The following is a 12,361-nucleotide window of genomic DNA, read 5'->3' as shown; positions in this document are numbered from 1 at the left end:
CTAGTCACCCAGGCTCAGGAAGCAGCAGAGAAGAATGACATGTAGACCCTCTACAACATCACCAAGCAACTGGGAGGTAGGAAAACCAACTCAAACCGCCCAGTGAAAGGAAAGGACGGACACGTCCTGAAGAAGCCGGCAGAGCAACAGGACAGGTGAAGGGAGCACTTCAGCGAACTACTCAGTGGCATCCCCATCACCACACCCCCGCTCATTGAAAAAGGAGAAGACCTGGAAGGGAACCTAGGACCAATTAGCAAGGAAGAATCATCCAAGCAATCAGAAAGACAAAGAGTGGCAAAGTACCCAGACCAGACAACATCTCAACCAGAAATTCTCAAGGCAGACACAGCAGCTATAGCAGGTATCCTACTGGACTTATTTCAAGAAGCATGGGACAAGGATGAAGTGCCGCAGGAGTGGAGTAAGGGCTACATTATCAAACTACCCAAGAAAGGAGACCTGGCTGAATGTAAGAATTGGAGAGGGATTCAGCTGCTGTCCCTGCCCAGCAAGATCTTCACAAGAATCATCTTGGAAAGGATTTGGGCAGCTGCGGATGGGAAACTGAGAGACGAGCAAGCAGGATTTTGAGCAGGAAGATCGTGTGTAGATCAGGTAGCCACGCTATGCATCATCATCATCGAGCAGTCCCTGGAGTGGCAGTCTCCACTGTACATTAACTTCATTGACTTTAGAAAAGTGTTCGACACAGTGGACAGGGAAGTGACATGGAGAATACTGAGGCACTACAGCATTCCCTTCAAGATTGTCAAGATCATCCGGAACTGTACGAGGACACCGCCTGCCACAACACCAGTGTATCAGAGCCCTTCACAGTCAGTATCGGAGTCTGTCAGGGTTGTGTGTTGTCGCCGATCATCTTCTCTCTTGTAATTGACTGAGTGATGAGGACAGCTATGACCCCACCACGTGGGATCCAGTGGACACTCATGCACAAGCTTGAAGACCTGGATTTCACAGATGACATCAGCTTGCTGGTCCACTCCCTTCAACACATGCAGGAGAAGACAGAGAGCCTCCATAGCACTGCAAGGAACACTGGCCTGGATATCAATGCGGAGAGAAAATGAAGACAATGAGAGCCAACACAAGACAGACAGAAGCAGTCCGCCAGATGTGAACAGCAAATCGAAGACGTCAACAAATTCGCCTATCTGGGAAGCATTGTCAGCAAGACAGGAGGTACTGACAATGAAATTAGGCCAGGATAAGCAAGGCAAGATTTGCATTCATCGCCCTCAAACCCATCTGGAAGAGTACCAACATACATTTCCCCACCAAACTGAGAATGTTCAACAGCAATGTGAGATCTGTGGTGCTGTATGGCTCAGAGACCTGGAGACTGACCAAAGGGCTGGAGCCAAGCTGCAGGTCTTCATCAGCACATGCCTGGGACAGATCCTTGGCATCAGATCGCCCGACAGAATTGCCAGTGAAGACCTTTGGGCAGGACCAAGCAGAGACTATTCGGGGGACATCATCTGGACACGAAATGTAAGTGGATCGGGCACACTCTACACCGAGGCCCGAACAACATCACATGGCAAGCACTGGACTGGAACCCCAGGTGAAAAGGAAAAGAGGACGGCCAGTGACAACTTGGCGCAGGACCCTGGACAGCGAACCCTGGACAGCAAAGACCATCAAACTGTCCTGGGGAGAGGCAAAGCAGGCAGCCCAAGACCAACATGCTGGAAATCTTCAGTGTACGCCCTTTGTTCTTATTGGAACCCAGAGGATTAACGAACAAATCCTACCCTTAGTGATATCAGATTTGTTGGACAGGAAAGGCTGAGGACAAATGCGGGACTCGACACAGTAGCTCTGGTTCAAAGAGGCATTTACTGAATTAATCAGTGTGGTCCGGTACACAGAGAGGCAGTCCAAAAACAGCAAACAGATCAGAATCATCAGGCGAATGGCGTGGTCAGGATAAACAGGCAGGTGGTCAAAACACAATGTGGCAGCAGGACTTGAATAACACAAAGGAACAGAGCTAGAAGCGATGGCACAAGGCACAACAATCAGGCGAATTATCAGTGCAACGAGGTGAAGCTTAAATGCACCTAGTAATGAGCTACAGATAGGAAACACCTGTGGAAAATCCAGAACAGGGTAGGAAATAAGGTTTGCTGTTCAGGAATGGTTCACAGTTCGTGAGTATCTTCAGAGGTCAGAGGTCAAATGCTGCACATCTCATGACAGTTCCAATTAAGCGGGACTTGACTTTAGAAACAACTTGGAAAGTTCTTAGTGGTGCAATATCAGAGTTCATACAGTTCTTGGAAAAGAGTTCTTGGGGATAGTTCTTGGTACTAGTTCTTGGAACAGTTTTGGGATACAGTTCTTAGTCATGCACAGTCACCGGCAGGAATGGTGAGAATAGAATCCCCCAGAACATGAAGGAACTTAACTGGAGCAGGGCACAGCTTCGCGCTCTGAGCTGAGAGCGGAGAGTTCCCCGAATGTACGTGGTGCAGATAGCCGTGGAGCCAGGAGTGATGCAGTGTGGAAAGCCGTGCAGGATGTGTCTGGGAAACAACAGGAAAATCACACGCTCTAATACAGGAATTACAGTAGGCCAGGTTACCTTGAATATACAGTAGTGTTCAGAATAATAGTAATGCTATGTGACTAAAAAGATTAATCCAGGTTTTGAGTATATTTCTTATTGTTACATGGGAAACAAGGTACCAGTAGATTCAGTAGATTCTCACAAATCCAACAAGACCAAGCATTCATGATATGTACATTCTTAAGGCTATAAAATTGGGCTATTAGTAAAAAAAAAGTAGAAAAGAGGGTGTTCACAATAACAGTAGTGTAGCATTCAGTGAGTGAGTTCATCAATTTTGTGGAACAAACAGGTGGTGAATCAGGTGTTCCCTATTTAAGGATGAAGCCAGCACCTGTTGAACATGCTTTTCTCTTTGAAAGCCTGAGGAAAATGGGACATTCAAGACATTGTTCAGAAGAACAGCATAATTTGATTAAGAAGTTGATGGAGAGGGGAAAACTTATACGCAGGTGCAAAAAATGATAGGCTGTTCATCTACAATGATCTCCAATGCTTTAAAATGGACAAAAAAAAAAAACAGAGATGCGTGGAAGAAAACGGAAAACAACCATCAAAATGGATAGAAGAATAACCAGAATGGCAAAGGCTCACCCACTGATCAGCTCCAGGATGATCAAAGACAGTCTGGAGTTACCTGTAAGTGCTGTGACAGTTAGAAGACACCTGTGTGAAGCTAATTTATTTGCAAGAATCCCCCGCAGAGTCCCTCTGTTAATAAAAGACATGTGCAGAAGAGGTTACAATTTGCCAAATAACACATCAACTGGCCTAAAGAGAAATGGAGGAATATTTTGTGGACTGATGAGAGTAAAATTGTTCTTTTTGGGTCCAAGGGCCGCAGACCATTTGTGAAATGACCCCCAAACTCTGAATTCAAGCCACAGTTCACAGTGAAGACAGTGAAGCATGGTGGTGCAAGCATCATGATATGGGCATGTTTTCCTACTATGGTGTTTGGCCTATATCGCATACCAGGTATCATGGATCAGTTTGGATATGTCAAATACTTGAAGAGGTCATGTTGCCTTATGCTGAAGAGGACATGCCCTGAATGGATGTTTCAACAGACAATGAACCCAAGCACAACTAGTTAAACAAGCAAAATCTTGGTTCCAAACCAAACAAAATGAATGCCTCGCAGATGTGAAGACATCATGAAAAACTTTGGTTACACAAATAAATACTAGTTTAGGTGATTCACACCAGGATTCTAAAAAAAAGCAGTTTGAATCATAACCTTTTTGAGTTTGTAGCATCAACAGCAGAATGCTACTATGATGGTGAAACACCCCCTTTTCTACTTTTTTGTTTACTAATACCCAATTTCATAGCCTTAAGAGTGTAGGCATATCATGAATGTTTGGTCTTGTTGGATTTGGTGAGATCTACTGAATCTACTGGTACCTTGTTTCCCATGTAACAATAAGAAATATACTCAAAACCTGGATTAATCTTTTTAGTCACATAGCACTACTATTATTCTGAACACAACTGTAGCTGGGGGAAGCTCTGTCGGCTGAGTGCGTGGAAGTGAGAGGGAAGACAAGGTCAAGGTCATGGAATCTCATACAGAGAATCTGGCTTCATGGCAAGGACATCGAAAAATCACCAAGAATCCGGCAGTGAATAAGCTGAAAGCCTGGGTTTTAGTAGCCCGTTGCTGATTAGCCGCTTATGCACGTCAAGTGTGTGACGGTGATAAGCAGCAGGTGTTCCTCGGCTCTGAGTGTGCCATCTGGGGGAAAACTCACAAACTACACTCAAGGTTAAAAACAGACAGGACAGGGAGACAGACAAAGGCAGACCATGACATCCTACCCTTAGTGATAATGTTCGTCATTAACTTTATTGAATTTTGTATAAGCTGCTGTGGAATTGTGGAGCAAAACCCAGCATCTGTATCCACTGGAATCCTGTACAAGCTCACATTCTCCTGTCCATATCGTTGTGACAGTGACCTCCACAACAATCTCTGGCATGGTGTAATAGCGGAAAAAATGCCGATAAACAGAGGGATGACGAGTTGAGATGGCTTGTTTACACAGCCAAGTGTATTGTAATCAAACTTCACCTTCGGCGGTGTGTGGCACTGCCCTGCATGTGATCTGTGATGTCACATTCAAAGCCTCTGATGAAAAAAATAAAGGCCTTTTGAGTGGCTCAGATTTTCTCAACTGTGTAATTACTTATAATACATAAATGTTATAAATAATTTGTATGTAATAATTACATATATTCATCAAAATGCGTGAGTATTTAATATTGATTTATTGACTGATTTATTGACTTTTATAGAATAAAGATTAAAAATTGCAGTGCTGATTATTTCACACACACACACACACACACACACACACACACACACACACACATATATATATATATATATATATATATATATATATATATATATATATATATATATATATATATACGAGGTCTCTTAGATAATAAACCGACCCTTTTTTTTTTTTTAACTATATGGATTTGAATGACGTGCGATTACCAATCATGCTTGAACCCTTGTGCGCATGCGTGAGTTTTTTCACGCGTCGGTGACGTCATTTCCCTGTAGGCAGGCCTTGAGTGAGATGTGGTCCTGCCCTCTCGGCTGAATTCCTTTGTTTCACACGCTCCAGACGGCGCGCGTTGCTTTATCAAAATTTTTTCTGGACCTGTGAGGAATATCCGAGTGGACACTATTCGAAATTAAGCTGGTTTTCGTGTGAAAAGTTTAACGGCTGATGAGAGATTATGGGGTGTTTCTGTCGCTGTAAGGACTTCCACAGAGCGGGACGTCCTGCAGCGCTTCCAGGCGCCGTCGTCGGCCTGTTTCAACCTGAAAACATCCTAATTTAAGGCTTAATTCACCCAGGACGTCGTGAGAGAACAGAGAAAATTCAGAAGAGGCCGGCATGAGGACTTTATGTGGACATTCCAACTGTTTAAGGACATTTTGTAATGAAAGACGTGCGTGCAAATTCGCCCAGTCGTTTTCCGTGACGACTCGGCAAATCTGTGTGCGCTGCGACAGGAAAAACACCTCCGTGTTGAAAACCATTTGTAAAATTCCGGCGGCTTTTGATGGCTTTCAACAAGTGAGTAACTGAGAAATTGTTTAACAGCTTGGGCATGTTCCAACTTGCCCGTTAAGGTTTCCAACGGAGGTGTATTTCCTGTCGCGACCCCCCGCGGTCGGGTCTGGCCGACATGCGACTCTGCCCGCACGTTCTTTCATTACAAAATGTCCGTTAACAATGGAATGTCCGAATAAACTCCTCATGCCGACGTCTCTGTTCTCTGACGACTTACTGGGTGATCAGAGCCTGAAATGTGGAAGTTTTCAACTTGAAACTGCGAGACGCTGCCCGCCTTGCCGGAAAACCAGCTGAATTTTATCGAATGGTGTCCACTCAGTTGTGCCTTACAGTTTGAAAAAATTTGATCAAACAAAGCAGCAGTCTCTGAGCCATTCCTAAACAATGAAAAAATCGAGGAGAGGGGGGGCCACTCCTCACTCAAAGACTGCCCACAGGCGAATGACGTAACCGACAGGCGTGAAAAAACTCTCACATGCCCACGAGGGTTCAAGCATGTCTGATGTAATCACACGTGATTCAAATCCATATGGTTTTGAAAAAATAATAAGGTCGGATACTTTTCTAATAGCCCTCGTATATATATATATATATATATATATATATATATATATAATATATATATATATATATATATATTAAAAAGAAGATCATAGCATTGTTGCCTTACAATCTTTTAAAGTCACCCAACCACCTATACAGATAGGAAACACCTGTGGAAAGATCCAGAACAGGGTCTGGTCCAAACATAGTGTGACGCCTCCAACAGAATAGTATTGTTATGACTGTTGAAGAACTGCATTACTCAGCCCACCACTAAATACTCACCCAACCACCTATCCCCATTATATTAAACTGGGGTCCCATTGGACCCCATAAGAAAAACTATTATGTAGCCAAACATATTTAATTAAATTGGAACAAAATAAGTTAAATGGAACACAGTTGTATAAGACTGCTAATTACATAAAATTTCCGGATGACTAAGTATAACAATTCAAAAAACATATTAATAAACATACCCTCAGGGTTCACTTGGACACCAAGTGCACTGACTATGGTTAAACAGCACAGTAAAACCCAATAGTTCATTGAAATCAAAAATTTTGCTGAAACTGATAACATAAAAAAAATCATGAGATTCTTATTAGGGCAACTACAAAAAAAAAAAAACCTACAACCCTAATTCCAATGATGGTGGGACGTTGTGTGAAATGTAATAAAAACAGAATGCAATGATTTGCAAACCTATATTCAATTGAATACACCACAAGACAAGATATTTATGTTCAAACTGTTTGCTTTTTTCTGCAAATATTGCTCATTTGAAATGGATGCCTACAACACATTTAAAAAAAGCTGGGACAGGAGCAACAAAAGACTGGAAAGTTGACGAATGCTCAAAGAACAGCACAGCCTATTCACCTGTGGAACATTCCACAGTGAACAGGTTAATTGGAAACAGGTGAGAGTCATGACTGGGTTTAAAAGGAGCATCCCCAAAAGGCTCAACCGCTCACAAGCAAAGATGGGGCGAGGATCACCACTTTGTGAACAACTGCATGAAGAAATAGTCCAGCAGTTTAAGAACAATGTTTCTCAACGTTCAATTGCAAGGAACTTAGGGATTCCGTCATCTACAGTCCATATATAAGATTCAGAGCATCTGGAGAACTTTATACATGTAAACGGCAAGGGCCTAAAACCAACATTGAATGCCCGTGACCTTCGACCCCTCAGGTGGCACTGCATTAAAAACCGACATCATTGTGTAAAGGATCTTACTGCGTGGGCTCAGGAACACATCAGAAAACCATTGTCAATTAGCACAGTTTTGTCGCTATTTCTACAAGTGCAAGTTAAAACTCTACCATGCAAAGCGAAAGCCATACATCAACAACATCTAGAAACGCTGCCACCTTCTCTGGGCCCGAGAGCTCATTTGAAAAGAACAGACGCAAAGTGGAAAAGTGTGCTGTGTTCTAATGAACATTTCATATTGTTTTTGGAAATCATGGACGTCATGTCCTCCAGACAAAAGAGGAAAAAACATCCAGATGTTCCCAGTTCAAAGTTCAAAAGCCAGCATCTGTGATGGTATGGGGGTGTGTTAGTGCCCGTGGCATGGGCAACTTACACATCTGTGATGACACCATCAATGCTGAAAGGTACATCCAGGTTGTGGAGCAACACATGCTGCCATCCAAGGACGTCTTTTTCAGGGACGTCCCTGCTTATTTCAGCAAAACAATGTCAAGCCACATTCTGCACGTGTTACAACAGTGTCGCTTCGTAATAAAAGAGTGCAGGTACTAGACTGGCCTGCCTGCAGTCCAGACCTGTCGCCCACATGAAAATGTGTGGCGCATTATGAAGTGCAAAATACTACATGGAGACCCCGGACTGTTGAACAACTGAAGTCATACATCAAACAAGAATGGGAAAGAATTCCACCTACAAAGCTTCAACAATTAGTGTCCTCAGTTCCCAAACGCTTATTGAGTGTTGTTAGAAGGAAAGGTGATGTACACAGTGGTAAACATACCACTGTCCCAACTTTTTGAAACGTGCTGCAGGCATCCATTCAACATGAATAAATATTTGCACAAAAACACTAAAGTTATCAGTTTGAACATTAAAAGTCTTGTCTTTGTGGTGTATTCAATTGAATATAGGTTGAGAGGATTTGCAAATCATTGTATTCTGTTTTTATTTACATTTTACACAATGTCCCAACTTCATTGGAATTCGAGTTGTAGTTGGTAACACTTAAAATGGTTTATCTAAGTATTATGACAAATATTTTTGAGTTATATTAACTTCAGTGAGGTGGGTGCGACCCATTTGTGAGATACCCTGCAGCACAGAAATGGACCGAGATCTACCCTGAATAAAAACCACTGTGAGATTCCGATCAGAGGGGCGCATGAGGTAGTGAGAGGGAGGGAGGAGAGTCCCACGTGCACGAGCACCACACCTGAATTGCTTTCTGTGAAGCCATTCACTGTGGATCTGCTTGTGGAGAGATGCAGTCCTCTGGTTGGAATCTTTGCTCTGTCTCTAGCAGCAGTGCTGGCAGGTAAATCATTATTTATAAAAGTTCATTCATCTTCATGCAAACCGAAACTGTCTGTGTGCTGCACGAATGTCCCCATGTGTGTAGTCATATCCTGTTTAACTTCACGCAGTCTGTTTCATCTTTGCAACCATGCTGCCTCATCAAAAAAAAAAAAAAAATCACTTTAAAAGGCAGCATTAGAATTTGTTTTCTGCTCTTCCCACACGTGTGGGATGCCTGTGCATAAAATGTGTCTAGGTGAGATGTCAGCTCTGTTTAAGGTATGTTGAGTGGAGCATATGTGAAGGCGCTCAGGACTGACTGACACTCATCAGAATAGCTGGATTACTGATGGAGGATGTGTCTGCACACATTTGCACTGATGCAGGAACGTCCTCGGTTCAGCTCTGCATCACTTCCAGGATTTTCTTCCTACTATGCAACTCTCATTTTCAGGAAACACTGCTGCTGCTGCTGCTGCTGCACATGAGACAACAGAGAGGAACTGCTCTGCTCACCCACCGGTGAGACTTACCTTTTTGGTGTCCAAGGAAAAGGAAGGACTGGGATTTCAAACTGGGATTTCAAACTGGGATTTCAAACTACTAATGATCATATAATCCAAAAAAAAAAAAAAAACAGCCATGAAATTGACTTCAGATAAGCTGCACTTTTGTTTTCCTTCGTAAAACATTACACAACAAACGATGGAGAATCAACTGACTCTCATCAAAATAAAGAACTCTTGTGTGCGTGTGTGTGTGTGTGTGTGTGTGTGTGTGTGTGTGTGTGTGTGTGTGTGTGTGTGTGTGTGTGTGGTGTGTGTGTGTGTGTGTGTGTGTGTGTGTGTGTGTTACAGTTCCTCCCAGCACAACCGTAAATACGACTCTCCAGCTGCAGGAGCTGCGAAGAAGCATGAACCTGCAGAACATCTCCGCCTACATTATTCCCAGCAGGTGATGCACATCTGGTACAGCTGCTGTCCATCTAATTCATCCAGGGCCCACTCCCTGTGTGTGTGTGTGTGTGTGTGTGTGCGTGTGTGTGTGTGATGCTAACCCACTCTCTTTCTATGCCAGAGCGAGTATATCGCGCCACGTGATGCCAGGATGGCCTTCATGACTGGCTTCACGGGTTCTGCAGGTACAGTTTTGTCTCTTGTCTTTTCTTTCTCCTCCTCGTCCTCCTCCTCTCCTCCCCATGACTCAACTCCTCATATCTAAGTGCCAAGTTCAGCACCTCTGCCTCCCACATTCTCGCTACACAGCCTCCTCAGAGACACATGATTCCACTCTATCTTTTATCAGTTATTGTCCCGCGAATTGTAAGCGATATTTCCAGGCAATAAATGGGGATTGGACGTAGAGTGCATTTTGTACACGTTGCCAAAGTCAGCTATCGCACATAAAATGATAAGAATACAAATGACAGGACGGGAAAGCTTCCAAATGTTTTGGAAGTGTACCAGTAACAGTCTTTCAGTCTCTGCCAACAACTTCATTTGGGGTGGAATACTGCTTCAAGGAGTGCAGTTCAACCAACAGGTCATTTTGTCATAAAGTGTTACACTTTCTTCATTATGTGATTTGCAAATGTACTTTCATAAAGAGTTGTGCAATCACAAACTAGAAGGGAACTTAGTAGAGTCACATCTGTGACCAAACAATTAGAGTTGTGCTCAAATGTTTACATACCCTGGCACAAACACAAAAACCTTTTATTCACTCATGGTTTGTGGTTGTGTGATGCCATTTATTGTCAAACAACTGTTTTTACTCTTTTAAAATCATAATGACAACAGAAACTACCGAAATGACCCTGATCAAAAGTATACATACCCCAGTTCTTAATACCGTGCATTGCCCCCTTTACATCAATGACAGCTTGGAGTTTTTTGTGGCAGTTGTGGACAAGGCTCTTTATTTTCTCTGATGGTAAAGCTGCTCATTCTTCTTGGCAAAATGCCTCCAGTTCCTGTAAATTCCTCATCTGTCTTGGATGAACTACAAGTTTGAGATCTCCCCAGAGATCCCCCCCAAAGAGGCCAAGGACTAAAGACATCCAGACATTAGAGCAGGGGTAGGCAACCTGTTCCAGAAAGAGCCATGAGGGTGCAGGTTTTCTTTGCAGCCACTGACTCCACCAGGTGATTTCACTGATTAACTGATTCCATCTGCTCAAAGTGATATAACTGATTCCATCTGCTCAAAGTGATATTAATCAGTAAAATCACCTGGTGGAGTCAGTGGCTGCAAAGAAAACCTGCACCCTCATGGCTCTTTCTGGAACAGGTTGCCTACCCTGCATTAGAGAATGTCAGCTATGACATTTTGGCCACAGAGGTACTGCGTTCACACTTAAACATGAACCACCATGCAGATACCTCTGTTCTGAGGGCTCTGGCAAGCTGTCAAGGCCAAGGGGACACTCACGTTTCACCTCACCTGATGGCGAGACATTGACTTTCAAGAGGGGCAGTTGGACCAGTGTTGCCTGACTGGTTGCTAATTGGTAACCTGGGCAGTTTCACAGCATGGTGTATGCAACTAGTGCATGCACTCAGTCCAGACCCGTGCCAGGCATCATGCACTGTTACCCATCATCAATGGCATTTTAGTTGTTTGTAATTTAACGCAGCGGCTGTCCTGCTGTGTCCAGGCACTGCTGTCGTTACGCAGACCAAAGCTGCACTCTGGACAGACAGCCGCTACTGGGTTCAAGCTGAGAGACAGATGGACTGCAACTGGGAGCTGGAAAAAGACGGTAAGGTGATCGTGTTGGTGTTCATTATCATGGCAACGTTTCAATGGAATCATGCATTCCATTTAATGACCTTTTCTTAAAATATCATGACAAATGGCAGACGTGTAATTATAGGATTTACAAAAAAAAGTAATTGAGAAGGTCACTTCACAATGTGTTGCCTAGCAGGAACGCATGCTGCTATTTGTAGCACCTGTTGTAGCACATATGAGTTATGACAGAATTTTTGTCTGTATTTAGCAGAGAGAGTAGAGATGGTTTGCACTCTGCAGGGTGACTCAGAGGTGGCAAACTCAACAATCTGTTTTTTGTTTTTTTCAAGGAAGCTACCGGTAGCCTGCCAGCATACTTAATCATGTTCTGAAGCAGTTTATGAAACATGTAGTAAACTAAACTACAGCTAGTAAACAATTTGCAAGCAAAAGTTGAACATAGGCAGTCGGTTATCAGTTACTGAATTTTATAATACTGAATTGCATTGCCATTTCTGTAATTCTAGACAAAATATACTGGATTACAAAAAAGTACTTTTGGATTACTTAATAATCAATTATTGATATAACCACAAATGTTTTTTTCTTTATGTCATGACAAATTATAAATTAAAACATAATATGTTAAAACATATCTTTTCTTCCATTTTCCATACCCACTTACTCCAATTAAGAGTCATGGGGATGGGGTGAGGGGGTGGGGGTGGGGTTGGAGCGTATCCCAGCAGTCATAGGGCGTGAGGCACAGCGTACACCGTGGACAGGACACCAGTCTGTCACAGGGCCACATATAGACAAACAAACACATTCACACCCACACGCACACTTACGGACAATTTAAAGTTTT

General features: G+C 43.1%; 1 long non-coding RNA gene across 1 annotated transcript; it reads left to right on the top strand.

The window, feature by feature from the left end:
* Positions 1 to 9,714: 9,714 nt before the first annotated feature.
* Positions 9,715 to 11,521, top strand: LOC117520808. Its single transcript, XR_004563771.1, has 3 exons — positions 9,715 to 9,728; positions 9,838 to 9,901; positions 11,417 to 11,521. It is a non-coding gene; the product is annotated as an uncharacterized LOC117520808 (long non-coding RNA).
* The last annotated feature ends 840 nt before the right edge of the window (positions 11,522 to 12,361 follow it).

Source organism: Thalassophryne amazonica, chromosome 11 (assembly GCF_902500255.1).
Source record: "Thalassophryne amazonica chromosome 11, fThaAma1.1, whole genome shotgun sequence".
Lineage (NCBI taxonomy): Eukaryota > Metazoa > Chordata > Actinopteri > Batrachoidiformes > Batrachoididae > Thalassophryne > Thalassophryne amazonica.
This window is presented reverse-complemented; position numbering and strand designations above follow the sequence as displayed.